This window comes from Artibeus jamaicensis, unplaced genomic scaffold (assembly GCF_021234435.1).
Source record: "Artibeus jamaicensis isolate MK-2021 breed Jamaican fruit bat unplaced genomic scaffold, CSHL_Jam_final contig_402, whole genome shotgun sequence".
In the NCBI taxonomy this organism is placed as follows: Eukaryota; Metazoa; Chordata; class Mammalia; order Chiroptera; family Phyllostomidae; genus Artibeus; species Artibeus jamaicensis.
The window spans coordinates 3,365,751-3,390,445 of record NW_026521818.1 but is presented as its reverse complement, the minus strand read 5'-3'; positions in this window follow the sequence as shown (position 1 = coordinate 3,390,445).

The window sequence follows — 24,695 nt, the reverse complement described above, 5'->3', positions numbered from 1 at the left end:
TCTCAGTGCTTTTTTTTACCACACTGCTGGGCTCAAAGCATATTGAACTCTTCCATTTGTTAAATAGTTAGGTCCAATAACTTAGTAACCATTTGAAAAAAATTATTTCACTCTTAAATAACTAGAATTACCTTCTAATGGAATTGGTGTGCTTTTGGGGCACTGCACAACCTCCAAACCTGGAACCAGATTGGACACTGGAAACCATCTCTCCTATTTCAAGTAGGTGCTTTTATATCACACCAATTGCCTATAACCCAACTTCACAAAATCAATGCCATCCAAAAGAGTGTAGCCTGATCTAATGTTGGAATTGCGAATAGTCACAGGCTCGTAGTTTGCATCATGTCTAACAGATGTCTAGTACCACTGTTTCCCCTGAAAATATAAACTATCCCACGGCCCCCTGTGAGTCTCTGTGGCTCCTTCAGGTGGCTTGGGGCATGTTTTGGGAACCACTGTCTTAACCATTTCATTTGGCTCATAGTTTACCTTTAAGAATGCATAACAGTAACATATGATAAAACACCACATCTGAATAAGTATACAAGAGCAATTCAGTAAGTATAAAGTAAAAATTCCAAAGTGACAAGAAGTCATTTTGTCACAATTTTATTGACAGTAATTTTGGGGTACATAGTGCTTTTTTATAACTGATGGCATCTTAGATTCTATTTTATAGATCAAGGTAATAAGGCATTCGATTCTGAATTGAACTCCTTGCCCGTAGGCACTTATATAATACTTTGTTGCCAGGTCAGTTGCCCTAACTCATAATTTTTGTTATGGCACTTCCCTTATCAAAATACTTGGTAATTTGCCTTTGCCTATACAATATAGCGTAGCTTTCTCTTTGTGACACGTAATGTTCCCTGTGGTCTTTCTAATGCACTTACTTTTGTAGCCTCAGCTGAGGAGACTATCAGTCTGCATCTTCTATTACATGGTAAATGACTTCTCCACTCTAGGCCTGGGCTTCCCCATCTACAAAATGAGAGGTTGCATTAGATTAATGGTTCCTAACTTTTTGAAAAAAATTTAGACACTGGCATTCATTTGCCAGGGTTTTATTCTATGATTAAATTTAATATTCATGGAGTTAGTCTATCTTAAAAGTATTGTGTTGCCAATAAAGTAAATTATAACCTAATACAAATAACAAGGAAAAACTAAAGTTGACTATAAAAAACTCACTTTGTTGTCTTTATTGTTTTCATTTAGACTGCTGAGCACTGGTTCTTAGACCAGCATTTGGGACCAACAAACTAGACACTTACTATTTAAACTCAAGCCTTAGACCAGGAACATTGCCTGGAGGCTTATTGGAAATGCTGAGTCTCAGGTCTGCTGAATCAGGTCCGAATTTTAACATGACTTCAGGTGATTCATGTGCACACTGAAGTGTGAGAAGCCTTAGACTAGATACTTTCCAGCAAGAACATTCCCTTTTATCTCTCATCCTCTTGTACAACTTTGATACAGCTGCCAAGCCCTTGCTTGCATTGAACTAACCTTGTACTTTTCTTCCACATTTCCTGTTGCTTAGCCAACTCAATGCCCTCCTCCCACCTATTCTTCAATGGTTGGCATGGATTCCACCTTTGCTCCTGTGTCCTCAGCTCTGTGTGGCTTTAGGTAAATTGATTTTTGATTCTGAGCCACAACTTTCTTAGCCATAAAATGGGAATAAAAATATCTATTTCATAAGGATGTTAAAAAGATTAAGTATATGTAAACTTTGTATCATGGTGCTTGGTATACTAGGACCTTAATTAGGAGTAAGTGTTATTGTTGTTCTTACTGTGGCAGTAATACAGCAGTATACCAAACAGACAAAATCCCCTGCCTTGTGGAGCTTACTTTCTAATGGGTGCTGCTAAATTAACACTTGTTGGGTGCTATAATCACATCTTAACCCACCATATAGTCATTCATAGGCCGACTGAGTCCCAGAGATTGTTAGACAGCTGGCCATGAGGTTTTTGTATGCTTATGATATTTACCGTATTATGTTTTTCATTATGGCTATTTATGTATTTTCTGTCTCATCAGACTCTAAGTGCCTTGCTTCTATGACTTATCCTCTGGCACTTTACACATAGTACACTCAATGAATGGCAGAATTTTAGGAAGCCTCTCTTTCAGAACCTTCCTTGTCTCCCAGTATGAGGCTGCTGTAGTGAGGGCTGTCCGAGCAGCTGTGTTAGATGAGGGGGTTCCTGGTTCCAACCAGACCCTGTTCTCTTTGTATTACACTGCTTGTCCCAGCCATTTAAGGTGAGCATCTGTATTTCTAGCCTCACTATTGTTAAGTTGCCTCATCATGGATGCTGATGGCTTTAGGAAAAACTTCCAACTAGAAAAAAAACAATGCCGACCATGGGCCGGCGCTGAGTGCACAGGCTGTTAGTCCGTTACAGCACAGCATACACGCATTCTCCCTGACTTTCTGACGTGGCCTTTCCTGTAACGCCAGATGGCTACCTTGAAAAGATCTTGGAAATGTTTGGTTTAAGTATAAAAATGATCTCTAAAGCAATTTCAGGAAAATAAAATAAAAAACCCGCCACAGGGCTCCTTTTGGCCTTGTCTGCCCCATGATCTAATTAACACCCATTCTTTTTCAATTAAATCACCAGATTTGTTTTGGCAAATCTAAGGTAAATTCAGTTTTTCCTCTCTCTGCTACCCCCTTTTGTAAGGCCAGGCCTGGTGCGCCTGTGAATCAATTTCCTGAAACTAGGTCAACACCATCGGAAAGGGCTTGGAAACCAAGATTGTCTGATTCACTGGAACGCCACCCCCTGCTGGGGCCGCCCTCCTCACTGGAGTCTCATCACCAACATGCTGATTAGTTTCTCTTTCTATGACAAGCCCCACTAAAGCTGCATCTCGCAGAAAACATCCATATTCTGGACATCCTCAAATCTACCATCAAAATCCAAGATGCCTGGGGAGATCATTAATTCAGACATTTGACTGAACAGCCCTTTATTCCTTTTTTCCCCCAAGTAGCAAGTTATGCTAAGTGCAAGGGAGGAAAACTCAATAACTCATGGAACAGGCATTCATCTTACTTTTAAATTTAAATCACCAGGGTGAAGGGTCAGGAAAGGCTATGACAGAAATTCTTGCAGAAGAAAATCCCCCTGTTGCTCAGCAGCCAGTCATCTTCCTGCTGCATAAATCATTGCATTCATTCTGTGGAATGTTGGCTCCAGCTAAAATCATAGTGCCCAAGAGCAGGGATTTCTTCAGGGTTTCAGACTGTGACAGCTGTATTTATCTGGAGTCAGCCTGACTGATGAACAGCCTCTTCAAAACAGCAAGATTCATTGAAGAGTCACTTCTACTCACATGCTCTGCGCTGCCCTGGCCCCATCGTGGGAGTAAGGAATTGGCATTGCTGCACATGACCTCCACCTGCAACACACCTGGGCCTCCTGTTCCCCTCCAAGGCCACTTGCACTGGCTGGCCACATGCTCTTGCTTCACTTCTTTTGGCAAGATACCAAAATATTTAACAGACAAGGAGGGTGCAGACTTTTGACTCTAATCTGAATCAAAAGAACGAGCAGAAAGTCCAATAAAGCTAATTTTTTTAAGTAGATATTTCTGGACTTCCCTAACCCCTTTATTATTTTCTGATCTCAGCATCATCAGGAATAAGATTCACAGCCAGGCCTCAGATACACAGGGAAGGACATGACCTTTGGCTTTGGCAACCTTTCCTGCCTTCACCTCTCTCCCAGATGGCACAATTTCCATCTCATCACCTGCTTTCCCAGCTCACCTGTAGTTGTGTGCGCACAACCCCTCCCCCACTGCCCCAAGCTTCCCACTCCTGCACCTGTCCTCTTTACTATATGTGCCAGGCTCTCTCCTTAATTATCTCTAATGACAATACCCCCCAACACCATATTCCTATGTCCCCACCTTGGTTGGAACTAATGCTAAAATAGTGTGGTTTATTCTTGAAGGTTGAGAGTAGGAGGTAGCAAGCAGCTGATGGGTTGGGAAGGTCCTGACCTGCCTCTGCTTCTTCACACTTGAATGGGATGAAGGTTCCTGCCATGAAAACAGCTTCACTGCACCCCAAGTGAGGTGAAGGGAAGTCACCGCACTCTCCCATCTGTTCAGGTGCTGTGATCCCAGAGCTTAGGAAAGAAGCCCTGGTGGGAACGCAGTCTGTCCACAGAAATTTTAAACTGAGCTTTTCTAAGGAATTTTTGCAGGGTGAGACCATATGCACCCAAATTTCCCCAAAGTAAGAACTTAAAGCACAAGGAAGGCCCTCATTCAGCTGCAGATTCTCTTCCAGAAGTATTGGACCCCACGAAGTTTCCACAGGTGGGCCAGAGGAGTGTCAGTCCTGTGGTGGCCCTGCACACGGGGGTAAGGTCTGGTTCTAACTTTTTTCTACTGTGATTGCCAACTACTCAAAGCAGCCTGCCTTTGGGGGCCAGAAGACATCCACTATCGGCAGCCAGACCAGAGGCTTGCCTGTGGGGTAGAACATGAGTACCACAAAGTAAGAATTTCATCCCTCTCGAACAAAGCAACTACCCCACAACTCTGAGAGAACTCTTCCCAGGTCAGTGCTTCTCAAATGTGTGCATGCAACAGAATCAGAGGGAGGGCTTGTTAAAACACAGACTGTTGGCTCCACCCTTAGAAGTATGGATTCAGGTGGAGCCTGAGAATTTGCATTTTTCCTAATTCCCAGGATGCTAATGCTGCTGGTCCTGGAACTACACTTAGAGAACTATCATTGCAGGTAAATGTAACAGGTTTGTGTGGTAAAAATTAGTGATTAACCACCAGCAAGTTTCTGAGGAAAGGGGAGCCTAGAGAAGGCAGGAGTGCATTGGGTTGGCCTTGGGCGTGAGACTGTCCTCTGACCTCATCATCAGCCAAGACGCTTTCTCCTGCTCCTGGCAAGAGAGGGTGAAGCACAGGAACCAGCTTGCTGTTTTCCTGGCTCCCTCTCTTCTTCCCATACTTTCTTTTTACTTTCTTTTCCTATTTTTCTCTCCCCTCCTTTCAAAGTCATTTTACCTGAGATATTTTGTAATCTTAAAACTAGATTTACAAACAGATGAGAATGCCATTTCAACAACAAATTTCCCCTGAGACTGGAAGTCTGGGGAGGGTAGTGGTATATAGGAGGACCCTACGAGAATCAAAATGAAAAATTCAAGAAGAACTATAAGACTGGATCCTTCTTCAGCTTCAAACTCCCTCTCAGAAATTATTATCCACTAGGAGACACAATTAGGCAAGTTAAACACTATTGCTTCTGTACCATATGTACTCTACACAAGGAGGTATGGTACTAACTCTTGGTTTTCACATGAGGAAATTGAGTTTTCAAAAGGCTAATCACATGGGCATAGTCTCTTAGCGACTCTGACCTAGAGCAAAGATCTTAGTTCACGTCTGGGTGGCTTCCTTCACAAGACCTGCTGGGATGATGGTGACAGATGTAGGTGGTTGCAGGGGAGTTGATAATCCACAGAAGAGCTAGTTTGACAACTAGAGACTAGAAATGGAGAGATTCTACAGCCTGGCTAACAAATCTGGAGGATTAAAATATACATGAGAAATGAAACATAAGAAAGGGGAACCAGTGAAAACTTTCAATGGTTAGAAAAGAATCAGCTAGTCACACAATTTGCCCTGTACCTTCTCCTTACCTCTGTTACCTATACACAGTAACCAGCCCGGCACCACACCAGGCTCACTGCTACACTTCGGTACCCAGAGGGAACCCCACCATACCAGCCAGGCCTGGACATGGAGACCACCTGGACTGGTTGCTTCTGCTCCAGGACTGCTCCCATGTTTCTGCCCCCTGGGACTGCCTTGGTATTTCCCACTGTTATCTGTCTGAACTTGAACTTGGCTTTACTTCTAAGGCCAACTTCACTTCCCAGTTGCCTGATAAAATCTCAACCAGGAACCCACCTATCCTCAAACTCAGCACTGCTGAGCTTTTAACTAGCTTTACTGCCAAACAATTTCTCCTGACTCCCCTGTTTCTACAGTTGACCGATTTGAAAACAGCAATCATTTCGATGCCTTGTTTTCTCTTCCACAGAATTCAGCCAATAATCCATCACCTTTCAAACATCAGGCCCACAGTTCTAGCTCCAACTCTCACTTTCTGTTTCAGACACTATCACTGGATCCTCTTCTCTCTCCTCACTTTCAGTCTCTCTCAACTCTGACTTGTTCTCCATGCTGGGGCCACATCAGCCTGGAACAGCTCTGATTATGCTGCTTCCCCACATTAGAATGTTCAGTGGCTCACCATATTGAATCAGGCACATATTCTTCAGATTGGTTTCAGAGCCCCCAACATATGGCCCCAGGAAGGACATCTGCTTGTTTTCCCACACAGAAGCTAATTCCTTTCTTTGATAGGTGCCTTTAAGATTCTTTATGGGGACACATGCCCTCCTCCCTAATCTGCATAGTTCAGCTGGAGCTGATCCCTTTTTTTGGCTGTAGGAGTTAAGACATGACACATCCTTCTAGACACAGTAATTGGTTCAGGGATAGGCATAAATGACTTAAATCAGACCAATGAGTCTCTATTCTAAAGCTTTTATCTGAACAACTGAGAAAGAGAAGTTCATTTTCTGTTGAGGCTGCTAGAAGTAACTATGAAAAAAGACTGGAGTTGCCAGGAGTTAGCAAGTGTGACATGATAATGAAACCAACAGAAAGAGAAGAGGAGAAGTTTAGAGAGCAAGGTGGGAGTCCCTGGGTCCAGCTCTGACTGAGCCGGAGCACCCCCTTGACTGTCCAGCCAAGCACGCCAATGAACGCCTTTCTGAGCTTAGTCCGGTTTGAATTGTGCTACAGTCACTTCAACCTAAAGAATCCTGACCAATAGAGCTTTCATCTATCTTTCAAACAGCTCCTACTCCTCAACAATTACACTGAAGTATTTGCTCTTGTCTTAAAAGCAAAATGATTTTACATATCTGTGCTTTTGCTCGTGCTATTCTTTCTATCTGCAACAGAGTCTGCAGCCAACTCCATCACCCCAACCTTTTAAGGTGTCTTTCAGACACCCATCAGATGTATTTTCTGCTTTTAGCCATGTAGGGTTTTACCCGCATTTGAATCCCCCCCAGCAAATGAGTTTTCTCTGCCACTGAACACAACATTTTTCACCGGTGGTCCATATTAGATGTTCAGTAAACTAGTGTGAATTGGACCAAAGGAAAATGCAGGGTTTTACACATAGAAATGAAGCTAACACTTGTTGGATTAGATTGGCTTGAAATCTTGAGAAAAATAACAGAAAATAGGCTGTTATCCTCTCTAACTTGTTTGTTCCAGCAGACAGGTAGGCATCTTCACTGCTACTCCCTTAATCACACATGTCACTGTAAACTATAATTTTGCAACATTAAAACACTTTAGCTTGAACCTGTGAGAAGCAACAGAACTTCTGGTCATAGAGAGATATTGTATTACCTTAATATTGGTGCTTCCTTTTACATAGAGACTTTGTTATTGTTTCATTGTTGTTTTTTCTCAAAGTCAATATTGTAGATTTATTTCAATATTTCAGTATTTCTGAGGCTGTTGTATTGCTTTCTTCTTCTGAGTCCTGCAAATTCTTTTAGCCTTGTTGGTTTTACTATGACACTGTTTGAAAGGAATGTTCAGTTGCATTCAGTGTTTATATTAACAACTGCCAGTTTATCCTCTGAGTGATCACAGCTCCTCTCTGGAAGAAGAAAGTAAGGACACTTCAGTTTGGCAGAAGACAGGCTCTTTCCATAAATGCTGACCTGAGTGGTTAACAAGAAAAGCCCAAACACCTTGCTTTCTCATCTATATGATGCCTAAGGCCCACTTTTTGTCCCTTAAGTTAAAATAGTTACTTTTATGTCACGTAAACACAGCCTATGGGATCAGATATTGAATCAAAAGGAATCCTAGGACTGAAATCCATACCTTTTTTCCTTCATCACTACAAGCTCCATCTACTTAAAGAGCTTCTTTACAGTTTAGCAGGGGAAAAAAAGTCCAAGAAGGCTATGTTTATTTGGTAAGTAGGTTAGGAAAGGAACTCTAGATAGTCTGTGCTTTGTTCCAACTTTCTGCTCTGATATTTTTTCATATGGGACTTTCCAGGAAAGGCTAAAAGTCAAAGGAGCATGCTGACTTCTTTCGAAAGGACTTCCCAAAGCCCCATCTGGCTTCTTCCTGGCCCATTCATCTACTTTTTATCTTGTTTTTTACTACTCCTACTGCTTCCCAACTTCTCTCTACTTTCATTCTTTCCTTTACGTGACTTCTCTTTATGGCCTTCCATGCCTTACTGTCTCTGTGTATTTCACTTTGTTCCCAGAACAACTAGTTCATTATAATGGCTTAAGTTCAGAACTCCTTAAGAGAGACCTGTTTAGGCAAAGCTCTCATGCTGGACCCTACAGTGTCCCCAACCAGTGGGTTTCTTGATTGGCTGCCTGATTCATTCAGCTGGGACCACAGGCAATGGTGAGGCAACTCTGGGGAAGATCTCTTCTGAAGAGAGCGGTGGACATGGCAGACATTCTGAACCTTGGCTTATCCTGGCCAAGTCAGCCCATAATGTGATGAAGGAGAAGGAGGCTTTCTATGTCCTTAGAAAGTCATAAGGAGATATTACCACTTATCAGGGGATATTATCACTTCTTCTTTGGAGTAATGTAAAAAGAGTTCTTGAAGATTTCTTTTTTAAAATAAAAAGGGGGGTGAGGGGAAATGAGGAATCTCACATATTATTGTGGACTTACCCCTCTTTAGATAGCTTTACTGTCATTTCTATGGAACATGGAAGACGAGAAGTAAGTACAGGTCTTCAGTCAACTTTCTGAATGGGCCAGCACCTAGCTTCTGCATTTTGATTAAATGCAGTCCACTTTGACATTATTTGAATCCTGGAAAGCAATATACAAGGTGTGGCAGAAGTAGCATCACTGGGAGTGGTTGGTAGGGTATGTGAATGTCTTGAACAAGATGGACAGCAATTTGAACACTTCACCTAAAATGTCATATGGTGTACTTAAGTGGGATATTGTTATGTCACAGAATTACATGCTATGATTTTGTAATAAAAGATTTGTACATAATAAAAAAGGGGCATTGTTTGTGCTGGATCCTCTATTTCACAAAATAAATCACCTTACTGCTTTGATATTATAACAGCATCAAAATGAGCAGAAGCTCTAAAAGAGGTGAATTTTAGGAAAGCATAGTTCAACCAGTTCAACCACTCTGGCAGACAACTGAGTCACTGGACTATCTGCAGCCTCACTATCTAGGGAAGGAGCCATCCCCTAGAAGCTTTGCTATAACTGACCATAAATGGATTTTTCCTGATATACTTGTGCTTGAGGAAGAAATGAAGACCAGTTTCTAGAAGGCTGAATCATATATCAGGATGAGCTGAAATTGAGAAGAAAAATCTAGCAGCTCAGTTCAGATGGGCCAGCAAGTAGCATTTGTTGTCTGGTTGACCACCTTAGTGCATCTTTTTTTTTTAAGTCACCAAGTGGTAATTATGGCATCATAACACAACCATGGACAAGAATCAGCAAAATGCTCAAAACAAAAATTTAATATTAAATGTAAATGCTTCTTCCCCTCATTCTTGACATTTTCCTTTTCCTCTGTGGTATGATAAGTTGTACCAACCATCTACACTAGCTCAGGAGCCCCTGCTTTAAAAGGTGGCATACATTGTCAGGACAATTAATGGAGGGTAAATATTTAAGCTTTGGATGTGGCACCATAAATGTGGCACATTTAACCTGAGTGAAGATAAGTGACCCATTTGAGATTTAAATATATGATTTGCCTCTAGTCCATGGACCTAAACAATTTCTACAGGGAAAAATCAAACAAGTCTCCAGAAAGTACTTATGTGCAGATCTCGTTCATCCTGCGGGTTCAGTTCCAGACCATTGCAGTAAAGTGAATCTCAAAATAAATCCAGTGGTAATCTTTCTTTGGTGGAGGACCTTGCCTTCAATGCGTAAAAAATGCAACAGCTGTGAACCACAGTAAAGTAAAATGCAATCAAACAAGTTATGTCTGTACCTCCTTAATCTACTTAGATATTTACATTCTGACTTCTGTTGCATGTTCAGTATTTTGCTGTGTTTTAGAGATGGGGCGTGGTACCATCAGCAATCAAAAAGTAGAAACCCCATTAACTGACAATCTAGTTGGGTAGATAAAATACATGTGAAGCAAATTTTAAAGGGGAATACGAGTGGTTCTCAGACCACATACTGGAATCATTTGGGAACTTTAAAAAATAGTGGTGCTGAGTCCACCTCCAAAGACCTGATTATGCAATGTAATTTGTAGTAAAGCACAGGATGCTTGAACAATGTATAGTAAAAAACCCATGTATAACTTTTGACTCTACCAAAACTTGACTACTAATAACCTTCTGTTGACCAGAAGTCCTACTGATAACATAAAGTCAATTACATATTATGTATGTTTTATGTATTATGTACTGTATTCTTACAGTAAACTAAACTATAGAAAAGAAAATGCTATTTAAAAAAACCATAAGGGAAAGATAATGTACTTATAGTGTTGTACTGTATTTATCGATACCATAAGTTTACATAATCTGTTTACAAGATGAATCATCTGTGGGTACCTAAACTAATATTGTCTTGTATGATACAAAACACTGTAGATGTTACATGCATTACTAAAACCAGACATCAATAATGAAAGTACAATGTGAAAAAGAAACACATTTATTCAGAGGTATAATGATTCATGCATCGAAAATGAAGAAAAACGAATATGACTGCTTTATGGTAGCCTAGTATAATCAATATAATTGCTTCATGGTAGAAAGGAAATCTCCAAAACATTTCCAATACATTTATTAAAAAATATCAGCTTCTGAGTGGAGCTGCCTGGTTAAAAACCCACATTGTCTAAGGGTCAACTGTATTTAATTTTCAGGTGAAGATTGTTAAGTCTTAGAGCTTGGTTCTCAACATTGCCTGCACAGTCGTCCAGAGGACTTTTAAAAGTCATTGTACCCAACTCAATAAAATCAGAATGTCTGGGGATAGGACACAGCCATCGGTACTCTCTCTCTCTCTCTTTCTTTTTAAAAATATTTTTGTTTACTTATTTTTTAGGGACAGAGAGAGGGAGAGAAACATCAATATGAGAAAGAAATATTGATTAATTGCTTCTCAAACATTCCCCAACGAGGAACAGAACCCACAACCCAGTCATGTGCCCTGACTGGGAATCCAAATAAAGATCTTTCATTTTGTGGGATAATACCCAACTAATTGAGCCACACAGGTCAGAGCACCATTAGAATCTCTCAAAGCTTTCTGGGATTGAGAACTACATCTTTGGAAAAATTTATAGCAAGGGAAGGGAAGTAATGTCTGGTATAGTCGAGAAGATCCCACAAAGAAGGTCATAGGATGTTTTTGGCACAGAAGAAGGGGACAGACTTGCATGTGAGGAAAAGCCTGAGCAAAGGCAAAGAGCTGGAACTGAGGCGGATGGTAGCTCAGCTGGAACACAAGCTGGACAACAGTAGGATACTCTTGTTTAAGACAGATGCAAACATTTGAAGAGACAAGGTGAGCTGAAACTGGACTTTAAAAGTCAGACTTCACAGTGATTGGAATGGTAAAAATCTAAAACCAAACACTGGTAATACCAAATGCTACAAGGATGGGAAGCAGTAGGAATTCTAATTCCTTGCTGGAGGGAATCAAAAAAGAACAGCTACTTTGGAAGACAATTTGGCAGTTTCATAGAGAACAAAAAAAATGTATTCTTAATATACAATCCAGAAATCATGCACCTTGGGATTTAGCCAAATGAGATGAAAATTTATGTTCACACAAAAACCTGCACATGAATGTTTATAGCAGCTTTATTCATAATTGCCAGAACTTGAAAGCAACCAAGATGTCCTTCACTAGGTGACAGTAAGTAAAGCTAAACAGAGTGAAAAGCCATGAAATGCCATTGAGGAATCTTAAACGCATATTACTAAGTGAAAAAAAAAAACAATTTGAAAAGGGTGCTTAATATAGGATTCCAACTATGTGACACTCCAGAAAAGGCAAAACTATGGACATAGTGAAAAAAAAAATCAGTGGTTTCCCGGGGTTAGGGGAGGGAGGGATGAATAGAAACAGCACAAAGGATTTGGGGGCAGTGAAACTACTCTGTAAAATACTACAATGACTGATACATGTCATTGTGCATTTGTCAAAATGTTACCATACAGCCACTTGGGGTTCTGCTGCCTGCCACCCATAAACTCTGGAAGCAGAAGTTTGAGGAAAAAGAAAAGGCTATACAATTTTGGAAAAATAATGGGCTTCTGCTTCAAAGCCCCTTCTCTTTAAAACCCAAAGCCAAATAACCCCTCCATCCTATGCCTGATCACTTCAAGGCTGTGCCTGGAGTCCTTTCTCCCACTTAAAAAATGCCATCCTTTGGGAAATACAGGTGGCTTAGCTGGTTCCCAGTCACAGTTCAGCTCCAGGGGTCTTTTGGAGTCTGTGCATGCCAGCGTCCTACTCACAGCGTGCAGCCCTTTCCTGCAGCTACTGCCAGCCTGCCCAGCACTTGCACCCCCTTCCCTCCAGCCATTTGCTTGTCAGTGCATCTCTAAGCCTCGCTGAGCAGGGCTGTGCACAACACCAGTCACCTGTGCTGCTGCAGCTTCTCAGGGGGAGAGAAGCCAGGGCCTGTTGCCTGGCTATGCCTCTAGGGACCACTGGCCCAGGAACGCTCATGAACACTGGACTAGCAAGGGGTAGGAAAGAAAGCGAACTTCCACATGTGCTCTGTTTTAAAGTTCCATCCCCAAAATCCTATGCACGTGGAAAGCCAGTAGGAGGGTTTTTTCCTCTGTCTAAACATCCCACCAGCCGGCACATGTATATTTGTAAGCATCCCTCTGCTACGTCATGCCTCTGCTAGGTTGCCAGGGTAACACACACTAACTTGCTAGTTGTTTACCCTTCCCTAAGGGTATGGAATCACTGCACAGGCTTCAAACTGCCACCTTAGGGTTTCCTCTGACTCTTGCCTTCTCTGGCAAGTGCAGCCTCTAGCAGCAGATTGGGGTTCTCCCCCCACCCTGTCCTCCCTCTCCCTATCTTAACCATCTAGCCAACTCCCCACTCCCATTACAAAAACCCAGGTGTACAACACCAAGAGTGAATCCTAATGTAAACTATGGACTCTGGTGATAATGGTGTGTCAGTGTAGGTTCATCAATTACAATAAATGTATCGCTCTGGTGCAGAACATTGGTAGTGGGGGAGGCTATCTGGGGGCTGGGGGACAAGGAGTATGAGTATATGGGAACTCTATATTTTCTTCTCAGTTTTGCTGTGATCCTAAAGGCACTCTAAAAAAGTCTTTAAATTTTTATTCATTGATTTTAGAAAGAAGAAGAAATGGAGACAAAGAGAAACATCTATTTGTTCCAATTATTTATGCATTATTGGCTGATATTTGTTTGTGTAATATTGGTCTATCAGGACAACACTCTAACCAATTGAACTACCCAGCCAGGGCCCGAAAAATAGTCCATTTTTGAAAATGGGGATGGGAGAAAAGACAGGAGGAGGACTTGAAAGTTTGAACTAGAGCAGAGATTTTCAACCCTTTTCATCTCATGGCATGCATAGACTAATTACTAAAATTCTGTAGCACACCAAAAATATATTTTTTGCCAACTTGACCAGATTGAAAAAAAATGTGTAATTTTTATTCATTCACACTAAACGGCCATTGTTGTGTTCGCCATTGTCATTTTTTAAGTTTGACAATCTAACGGAAAAGAAGTGAGTGCCCCTAACTAGTCAGGTATAGCATGTTTTAAAAATTCTTGTGGCACATCAGTTGAAAATCACTGGACTAGAGGCAGCAGGATGCTTTTATATTTCTTGAACAGGGAATAATATGGTAATGAGCAGTGTTTTAAGAAGAACACAGTGACCACAATTTATAGAGTAGATCAAAACAGCATGGGGCTGTAGCAACAATATACAGGGTCAGCAAAAGTAACACCTGCTGGAGTATGTTGGTAGGGTAATAATATGGGTGCAATAATTTATAGTTTTAATTTGAACATTTCACCTAAAATGTCATATGGTGTGCTTGAATGTGATATTGTTATGTTATAGAATTACATGCTTATGATTTTTTAATAAGAGATTTTGTAATAAAAAGGGGCACTGTTTGTGCCAGACCCTGTAGATGCAAAGATGGTTGGTAATTGGCGATAATCTGAAGCCTTGATGATTGACATCTCATCTTGAGATTTATGGTTCACTTTTCATTATCCTGATAAATTAAAGCAGTGTTGAAGTTATCTAAAAGGGAGGGAGAAAAGTATGAAAAAAAAGAATTGAACTGTGCACTAGGCTCTGCAAATCTGTACTTCAGAAGGAGGCTGGAAGGTGGCATATGGGAAGCACTTGAGTACATTAAAAAGTCACCATGTGAATTATTTTTAAAATCTAATTTGCAAAGGCCATTGGCATTGCTTGGGTGCATTTGTAAATCAGGCCATTGCTTAAGTCATCTCAAACAGCAAAAGCTATAATTTCCATGAAAAGGTTCAAAATATTAAAACATTAATTGAAAAAGAGTACATTGAAAATCTTGTTTGCAGAGTTCATTCAGCTGGGCAGAATAGGGTCGGGCCAATTTTTCATCTGTGGGATAAGCTAAGCCTTTTTGCATGATTGCCCTGGAAAACAAATCCTTCATATGGTAAATGAATGACTCCTTGGTCTGTTTGCTTTATTAAAGGCTATCGCAGTCCTTTTTATTTATGATGCTCTCAGTTTCTACTAAATTCTCAAACTTGAATACAAAATGTCCTATGTTATTTAATCTGCTACCTTTTGTTTATTCCCTCATCTTATGAAGCCAGGGCTGGCAGACTCAGCTTTTATTATAATGACTATAAAGTATCTATGGCATCTGTGATGAGAATCAGCCTGGCAGGACAGGGGTCTTCTGTTCCCTGCTCTTCTCCTGCAGGTTAGCAATTTGGGGCAGTGGGCACAGATGCCTCCCCAAGGGCTCCCTCCCATCCTCCAACAGCTCCTGCCAACCTTTAGTTCCCCTTTAGAGAGCAGAGGGTAACTCAATGTCAGCAACTCAGGCAAGCTAATCTTTCCTCTGAGGCAGTTGACAAAAGCTGCTGAGAACACAAGAGTGATTCTGGGCTCCCTCTCTGAAGGTCTCTGCTGATTTCAAGGTCAGGTAGGTAATGTGCGTGGTGTTTTGATTAGAGCAGACTCTACAGAGTCTGGTAGAAAATAGACAAGTGGGAAGAAGAGAACTAACATGCCTATTCTGGTCCAGGTACTTCACTGTAGCACGTTTTATTCTCCTACCATCTTATGAAGAAAAAAAAACACATTATTTTCCTCTTTTATAGGTTAAAAGTGAAAACAAAGGGAAATAAAATAACCCACAGACTGGCATGCAGCTAAGAAGTTACTGGTCAGAGACAGAGCTGGGGGCGTTAACCCTGGCCTGCCCAACTTCAGAGCCTGCACACTTTTCACTATACTGATTCTTATTCTGGTGCCAGGCCCACTGGGACCCCCAGGGCTCCGTGTGAACCCTAGCTGTGTGACTCATTCCTGAAATACTTCTGAGGCCCTTGCCTGAATGGCAGAGCCCAAGGGCTCACCCAAGGAGGTTACCTTTCTATCCTTCCCAAACTTCACGTGGGCTGGGATGTTCTCATTCTTCTCACACACACACATGGGTTTTTGTCAGTGGTAGGATTAATTTAGCTCATTAAGCACCTTCCCATTAGGCTTGTGGCTTAAGTGAGGTGTCAAAATTTGATGTGTAATATTTTGTGAATTCAACTGATGTGCTACTTCTCTGAACCCTTTCCCTTGCCCATGTGATGACCATCTGGACACTTCCTTCTCTTGGAGTTTTCGGGATGGCAGCCAAAGCAAGGACAGAATGCTGAACAGATCAATATAGTTAAGCGCATTACCATAATCCACAGACATTAAAACGTCAATACCTCATTCCCCTGACAAAGCTTTTATCAAACAGAAGCCTCCAAGGCACAGTAGATAGATTCATTAGGCTTTCACCTCTGGGAATGGGTTTCAACACAGCTTAGGTCACTGGAAAAGATGAGTATGATGTTAACTTTGCCAAACTTTGTTTATTGGCATTTGGGCTCCAAGCATAATCCAATCAGGTTAGCAGCTTTTCCTTACAAAAGGGGCACTCTCCACATTTGTCCCCCAAAACACATGATGTTGACCCGGGAATCCATTTGAGCTCTGCAGGACTGGTGTCCTGTTCTGCTAAAAACACCTGCAAACATCACACTGCAAAGCTTCACATATAAACACATCATTAAGTTAAGCCAAGACATAAAGAATCTGAAAGCTCAGATTCTGAGTATTTCTCAGGCACGTGCTGTGCGCCGACCCCTGAAGATGTGGCGGGGGGAGCACAACAGACTAGGGGCTTCAGGGAACTGTAGATGCTGTGAGGGAAGTAAACAGGAAAATGTAAAGTGGGGAGACATGATGTAAAGTCGAGTGGTGAGGAAAAGACTTGATAAGAATCTGGACCATGGAAAAGAGCAGCCATATAGAAGTCAGGAAGTTAGAGGCGAGACATCCCGGATAAAAAGAATAGTAAATGCAATAGCCTGAGTTGAGAATAAGCTTCACTTATGAGAAACAGAAATAAGGCCAGTGAGGCCTTAAAAAGTCAGAGCAGCTGACAGAGCCTTCCTAGACAAGGTAAAGACTTGGGGAGTCACTGGTGGATTTAAAGTAGAAAAGTGACTTCATTTTTATTGGTTTATTTTATGTTTTAATATTTGCTATGATTATTAATTATGGCTCATTCTTTAAAATAAATATTGTTCTGGCTATGGCAGTGGTTCTCAACAGCAGGTGATTTTGCCCCCCAGGGGACATCTGTCAATGTCTGGAGACTTTCAGTTGTTGCAACTGGGGTGTGCTACTGACACCTAGTGGGTAGAGGCCAGGGATGCTGCTAAACATCCTATAAGGCTGGGGAGAGCCTCCTACAACAACCAAATAGCCAGTCTAAAATCCTGAGCTGGAGAATGAATTGTTGGGAAAGCAGGAAAGAGTGAAAGCAGGAATCAGGGGCAGGAGCCCTGGAGAAGTTATGGTTATATGGTCTAGAATGGCAGCAGCAGGGCCAGAGAGAGGTAGAGTGATTCAAGATATATTTTGGAAATAAAGTTGATAGAACCTGCTGGTAAAGTGGCTATGGGAAGTAAATAAAAGAGAAGTTAAGGATGACTCCCATGTTTTTAGTCTGAGCAACTGGGTATACAGTGAAGTCATTTACCAAGATGGGGCAGAAAAGGCAAGGAATCAGGTGAGAGAAGGAAGACCAGCAGTTTTGTTTTAGGCATGTTAAATATGAGATCCATTATACTTCCCAGTGGAGATACCAAGTGGCATAACACATGCCATCTGAAACTAAAGGTAGGGGTTATTTGTGAGCATGTAGATACCATTTAAGGTCACAGACCTGATAAAGATCACATTCTAAGAAGAGAAAGTGGGCAGAGCAGGGGGACAGAGTGCTGATATGCCCAATATTTAGGGGCCCAACTGAGGAGGAAGATCCAGCAGTCGGGCACTGGGAACAAGATGTTGGGGAAGCAGAAGGAGAACCAGGCAAAGGTGGTAACCTGGCAGAAACATAGGAAAAGGGTTGGAGAATGGAGCTGTCATCTATGTTGAATGTTTCTGAGAGGTGACAAAAAATAAGAGCCAAAATAAGACCCCAAATTTGGCTGGCTCGGTTTGGCAAAGGCAATGGCATCTCAGACTAGAGTAGATTTGGTGATGTGGATGGTACTGAGCCCTGATTGGAGTGGGTTGAAAAGAGCACAGGGTTTTAGGAGATACAGTCACAGGACATGAATCTTTCAGTAAATACTACTGAAAAGAAAAGCAGAGAAATGGGCTGGTTGATCCCAATTATAGAACAAGTACAGGGTTTTCTTCCTTAATAAATCCTTTCTTTTCTAAGTCCCAATTTGTAATATTTACTTATAAAATTAAGCCAAAGAATTTAAATGAATACTTTTTTGTTTCTTTGGAGTTGGTATTTAACAACTGTATTTTATTAAAATTAAAAGTATTTTATGAATGAAATTTAAGAAAAATTTCAGAACCACTGAAGAACCACTAAAATCTCAGAATAGTAGTTTTGCTAAAAATGTATTTGGAAAACTGCTCCACAAAATTAATTTAATTTGAACAAAATTCCATGTGCCAGTCACCGGGGCAATAAACTTTTACTGCCAATAAGTCCTTTCTCCTGAACCTGAAGTTACAACCAATTTCAATCTCGGTTTTGTGTAGGGGAGATAATGCCCCTAGATTACCACAGAGAATTGTCTTTGGATTCTAACCTATGCCAAGGACCCTTCCTGGGGTAGCTTCCATAGTGAATGAATCCTATCCTTAACCATGAAGCTCACTTGAGCTTTTGAAAATATGGAAGGCTCTCACCATCACAGCAAGTGAGTACCAATGAGGACAAACCAGAGTCTGGCAATAGTTTCTGCGTGCACACATCTTTTTTGTAAATTATCTCACTGAGAGCTTCCAAAGTCTCTCAGGTGAGGGAGCAGTTAGACAAAGGCCACAATCCTTCCCAAATTATCAGCATCTTCAATACAAGACTTCTGATACAGAAAAACTTCCAAAAGCTCCAAGAAAGACTATATTAATTCTTCAGGGGAAGTTTCTCCATTTTTGGTATATTTCACTTGCCTTTAATATAATTGTATCTGCCTTGGCATAATTTTACCTTCTTTAAATATATTCATTTTAAGTTTAAGACAGTGTAGAATAATTTTCAGCCTTGAGGTAAAAGTCAGTTCATACCATTTTGCAGTGCCTGGTGTTTATTTGCCAAGCTAAAAATGTTTCCTGGTCCTTACATTATAATAATAGAGCATTTAATATCTATTTACTGAAAAATTGCATAATTACAAAAGCGGAAGCATTTGAACACATTGCCACAAGTTCACAGGTTTGAAAGACACAAAACACTCTGGTTTTGCCCAGAATGCAGTATAAATCTTCTGGCTTGACTTGATTAGATCCTAAGTTAAAACTACAGTTTTGGAGCCAGGCGGGAAAGTTGGGGGTCATTTAGGTTTACCACCTTAATTCCTAAATAAAAAACTTAAGGCCAAAGCATAGGAGAATCTGGCTCCAAGCAGAAGAGTAGGACAGAACCGGGCCCTCTTCATAGCATTCTCCCTGGGCTCCCTTCCCCTGTCCCCTCCCGGCCTAGGTCTTGTGTGCAGGGCAGCCAGGCCTCATTGTGAGCACTGGCCACGCCCTATAGCTGACTGTCCGATGTGTCAGGCTGTGTCCTGCTTTTAGTATCCTTGTTGTGTCACTCCTCTTGCCCAGAATCTATGACTCCCCACAATTACCTGGCAGAAGTTTAGTTCATTTTCAAGAATCAGCTAGAGCCTTTCCATGAAGCATCTTTAGAACCTTACAAGTCAAATAAAACATTGCCTCTTTTGTGTTTCTACCATAGAAAGAACAGTAATGGCTAACATTTATTGAGCATTTACCATGTGCTAGTAACATTGCAAGTTATGTCTTGATTAATCCTTGTAACATGCTAGGCTATAGGAACTATTATTTGTCTCCAATTTAGAAATGAGGAAATTAAAGTTTAGAAAGCTTAGGTAATTCTTAAGAAGTGCCAGAAGGGAGACGCTTCCCTTGGCAGTGAGTAAAGCATCCACACACTTCACCATTGTGCTATGTTATTGTATTGTACAGTGGTGTGTCACAGCACCCGTAACATGGAAGTGTATCTAAGTTTAAATTTTGTCTTTCTTTCCCACTTGACTGTAAGCTGCTCAAGGAAAGAGCTTGTGTTTTGATTTCTGGCAGAGAGTAAGTTCTCAGTACATATTTGCTGAATGAGGGCATGCATGGATGAAAATCATTTTTCATAGCTAGTTCTTAAAGTGTAGTTCCAAGTCAGTCCATGCATAATGATCATTTTTAAATGAGCAGGCTGGACTAAAGATTTATCTGCCTGAGTGATAATTTTCCTGAAAAGATACTACAGATTGTTGGTAAAAATGTTGGACTATTAAAAGGCTTTATATGTTAGTAAAATAAAATATTTCATTAGGTTAATATGAGAACTTCCAATTTCTCTCTCTCTGTTTCTCCCCCCCCCCCACCTTTCTCTTTTCTTGCTAAAGAAGAAATTGGCAGCAAGAGAGGAAGCAGAGAACAGTAGTAGTAGTTTCAGAGTAGAGGTCAGGAGACCTGGCATCCTGCTCTGCAGTCACTTGGCTGCAGGTGACACTCTAGCAGTTGGCACAGTTGGCACTGTGAAGACAACTCCTTTCAAAGCAGGGATATGCTTCCATATGTTCTCTCAGGCCTTTTAAATGCAAATATTCTGGGACTCTAAAATTCACCAGGTGTTCTGTGGGCTGATCCAAAATATAAGTCATATGAAAAAACTCTGTTACTTTGGGTTTTCTGTATTACAGATTTGAAGCTGCTTTATAAAAGACAGAAAATGAAGACAAAAAATGAAACTGAAGCTATGCTTCTTCTCCAGGGACAAGGCTTTCGAAGATTTTGTGTTAATGGTAGTGAGAAAAATTAGAGAAGCTCTTACCTGTACGTGGTCTTCAGTCAGAAGGAGTAGAAAAGATGCTATGACTGACCCTCTGCCAGGGGTGTCCGACTTGCAGCCCACAGGCCGCATGCATCTCATGATGGCTATGAACATGGCCCAACACAAATTTGTAAATTTACTTAAAACATTATGAGCTTTTCTTGTGATTATTTGTCACAATGTATTTAATGTATGGCCCCAGACAACTCTTCTTCTTCATGCGGCTCAGAGACACCTTGGACAGCCCTGCATGTAGCTCATCTTGTACTGCCTGCCTGTCAAATGGAAAGGTGGGAGCTTGTGGAATGTCTCCTCCAGGGTGAATGTTTCCATGCTTTATTTCACTTACTCCTGAAATCAACTTATCTCTCTTGTTGCCACTGACATGGGTGGGCACCGATCGGAAGCATCTGTATGACCTGTTACCACGTCTTCCACTGCCTTTCTATTAATGCTCTAGCTTTAGTCCCATCCATCATCTCCATGATTATTGTCAAAGTCACTTGCTCCTGGTTTTTTTTTCCCACTTTGATCCCTGTCTACAATTTTTTTAGATGATTGTAAATCATCTGAGGAAATGCCAACGCTAACTTATGCCATCTTCTACCCACAAGTCTTGGAATCCATGCCCATCTCTTACAATAAAAGAAATACAATACACATGCTTTTAAAAGGTGACACCCATTAAAAGAAAATCCTTAATTCATAAATAAATGGTTTCTTTCGTTCCACATTTGAAATTACCTTCATTTTAAATTTTCATGACTTTCTCACAAATGTATTTTCCTTTTAAAAAAATCACAAGTAATAAAATTTTAGTGTTTGAAATTAACTATAAATGCTCATTATTTAATTAATAAGAGGCTATGACATTTTCAGTGTAAAGCTATGGAGCTCACAGCAGACAAATTTCTGAGAGGTATTTTTAGACAAAGCATGTCAGCTGTTCTTAATATTATAAGCTCCCTTTTATACTCTAGCACTTTCTTTTTTAGGCTTGCTAGATATATTTACAGAACATCAAATTTTCCCCACAAGCTGTTTCAATTGCATTTTTCTCAATGACTATTCTGACAAACCAGATAGGAGATTCTTATTTTTTCCATCTTAGTAAATGCCAACAAAGTTATGGGGTGTGTGTGTGTGTGTGTGTGTGTGTGTGTGTGTGTGTGTGTGAATTCTGAGGAATCTAGCAATAATAGACAAGAACTAAAGAGTCCAATGTCTGTATGTTCTCATTCTAAAGATGGCCATATTTTTGAGATTATCCTTTTTGCAGAGTGGCAGTCCATGTTTCCACTTCAGTAACTTTGCTGTAATGGAAAGTCATACAAGTGTTGCCAGAATCAATACTTTAGATCCTTGCATCTGTCCCAGACAGCAGGATTCATGGTGGCAATGCTGTATACCATGTGTTTCTATTAGAAAGAATCTGAGTTTCTTATTTGTAGTTATGCTGCAAGATGGTGTGATTCTGAGTCTTTTGTCTCCTGAAGTGATAGATGATTTTATTGCCTTGTTTTTTAGAAAAATGCATTTTTTTCTTTCTAAGGCATTGTGAAATTATTTCATTTCTCTGTATTTGTACCAAGAAGAAGGAAGCAATTATCCATTTCTATTTCTTCTCTGTCACATTCGTTACCAAGCTAATCTTCCTTGGGCTTCCAATGGTCATTTGTCTACCAGTTATTTATAGTCAACTAGTGATCACTCTTCAGGAATGTAGAGATAAATATGTTCCACATTTTCAACTGTAATAAGGCAGTCAGCTGGCAAGAAAGTTCAGTGAGGAAGACTCAAAAACTGCTTTCAGGACTGTCCACATTTTTAGTAGGTTGGAAATAGAACACAGGAAGTATTTATTCTGTAATTGTCACCCACAACACATCAGGGAGTTACAATAAATGGAGGCATCTCCATGGGAATGGCAGTCAAGGTTCCTAAATGCAGACCACTTGTGCCATGGCACTTCTGCTGTTGTTTTCATGTCTTAAGAAAATCTTACATCTGGCTGACATACTGATTTTTCTAGGAAAACTTCATTGCCACCAGACCTTTAAAGTCCATGGTATATGTGTAAGGACGGAGGCAGCATCATCCCAACAACTGATTCTTCTTTAAAAGGTGACTTGTGCCCCTTTCCACTGACACCCCTAAAGCAGGAAGAGAAGCATAAAGAAGAAACACAATGGTGTGCCCTTTCCTAGCACAGCCCCTTTCCCAAGATCCCCCCCCACCTCCTTTTCCTTTTTTTTTTTTTTTTTTTTTTACCAATAACCATGCATCCTCCTTACACTCAGACATCAATCTGGAAATAAGAAAATTGCTCTACTTGAGGGCAAGAGGAAAAAAGAAATGGGGCTCAGAGTTTGGTAAGAGCAAAACTTGCTTAACATGAAGTACCCTGAACTAAAGTGCTTATCAAAGTAGATACGTGGATTGAGATTTCCTACCTCCTTATTTTGTGAGGCATTGACATTTTGTCAGGAATACACGTTGAGTTAGTACTTTGGGACATGAAAACTATTAACTACAACTTAGTTGTGAACTAGAGCTCCTGTCTCTACTAATGTGACAGAAAATCTGTGAAATTCAGAGGTAAATGTATCCTTTGTAATCAAGAACATGAAGCCTGTTAGCTACTGGCAGCCATCTCCCTACCATGAAGGAAGCCAGCCTGAGGATCAAAATAACATGAGGAGGAAGGCAGAGCCTGGTACCAAAGAGAAATGGAGCCCAAGCCCTGATCAAACCATGCTGGAAATCAATAACCTGTTTATTACACAAGCTAATAAAGCACTTTTTGAAAGGATAAAGTCAGTGCCATTTGCCATCATGGCACTGTTTGCTGAGCAGCCCTATGACCTTGCTAAACACAACTGCCATTTTACTTTTCAGAGCTTATGTCCCCAGGGCTGGAAATTACTGGAAAACAGAACAGAATGTGACTAACCACCCCCTACAGCCATAGGTAGAAGATAACACAGGAAAAAACTGCCTCCTCTAATAACAACACCTCAACAGCCCCGGGGCCATACAAGAGCAAACCCCCACCCTTTGGTAGTTCAATTATAATCCAATAACAGCCCAAAGCCCCCACCTCTCAATGCTGGTGTATCTCTCCACACTATGGCCCTCTCCATTCTTGGAGAGTGAGTAAAAACTTTATTCTTTACACTTTCTTCTCTTTGTGAATTCTTTCACAGCCCATGTCACCAACTACCCTAGCACTTTTGATGCTGCAGCCACTCTACATATTCTGTTATTTCCAACCAAATACATCCTAATGGACTCAGAATTTGATCTGTTTAAGGTGTTGAAAGTAACAGACTAAAAACGAGGAGATTGCTGAGTGAAAATTAGGTAGAAGACAGTGACTATACCTTTACTTTAGGCTGAGAAATTGGCAATTATTGTCATGTGATAGCAAAATAATTGGTTAAACACAGAGATTGTAACCATGTGCCTACTGTGCCTACAACACTAGAAAGCCTGGTAAAAAAAAATCAATAGGTTAGAATGCCTTGCAGTCTTCAACAGAATCCTAAAATAGAAAGGCAAGTTCACTTCCAGTCAAGATGAAGGTGTAGGTAAATAGCTTGCCTACTTGCACAACCACATCAGAATTATAACTAAACTATAGAACAGCCATCATTCAGAAATGTCAGAAATCAAGTTGAATGGAAGTTTGACAACTATGGAATTAAAGAAATCACATCCATCCAGACTGGTAGGAGGGGAGGAAAAACAGTGATGTGGAACAGGCTGGTCCCACATCCACGCATGGTAGATAAAAATTTAGTAGGGATATCTTGGGAGCAAGGGTCCAGTGCCACACCTAGCCCCCAGCCCAGTGGTCCAGTGACAGAAAGATAAGTCCCCATAACTTCTGACTGCAAAAACCAATGGGGACTGAGTCAGTGGAAGAAACTTCTGGA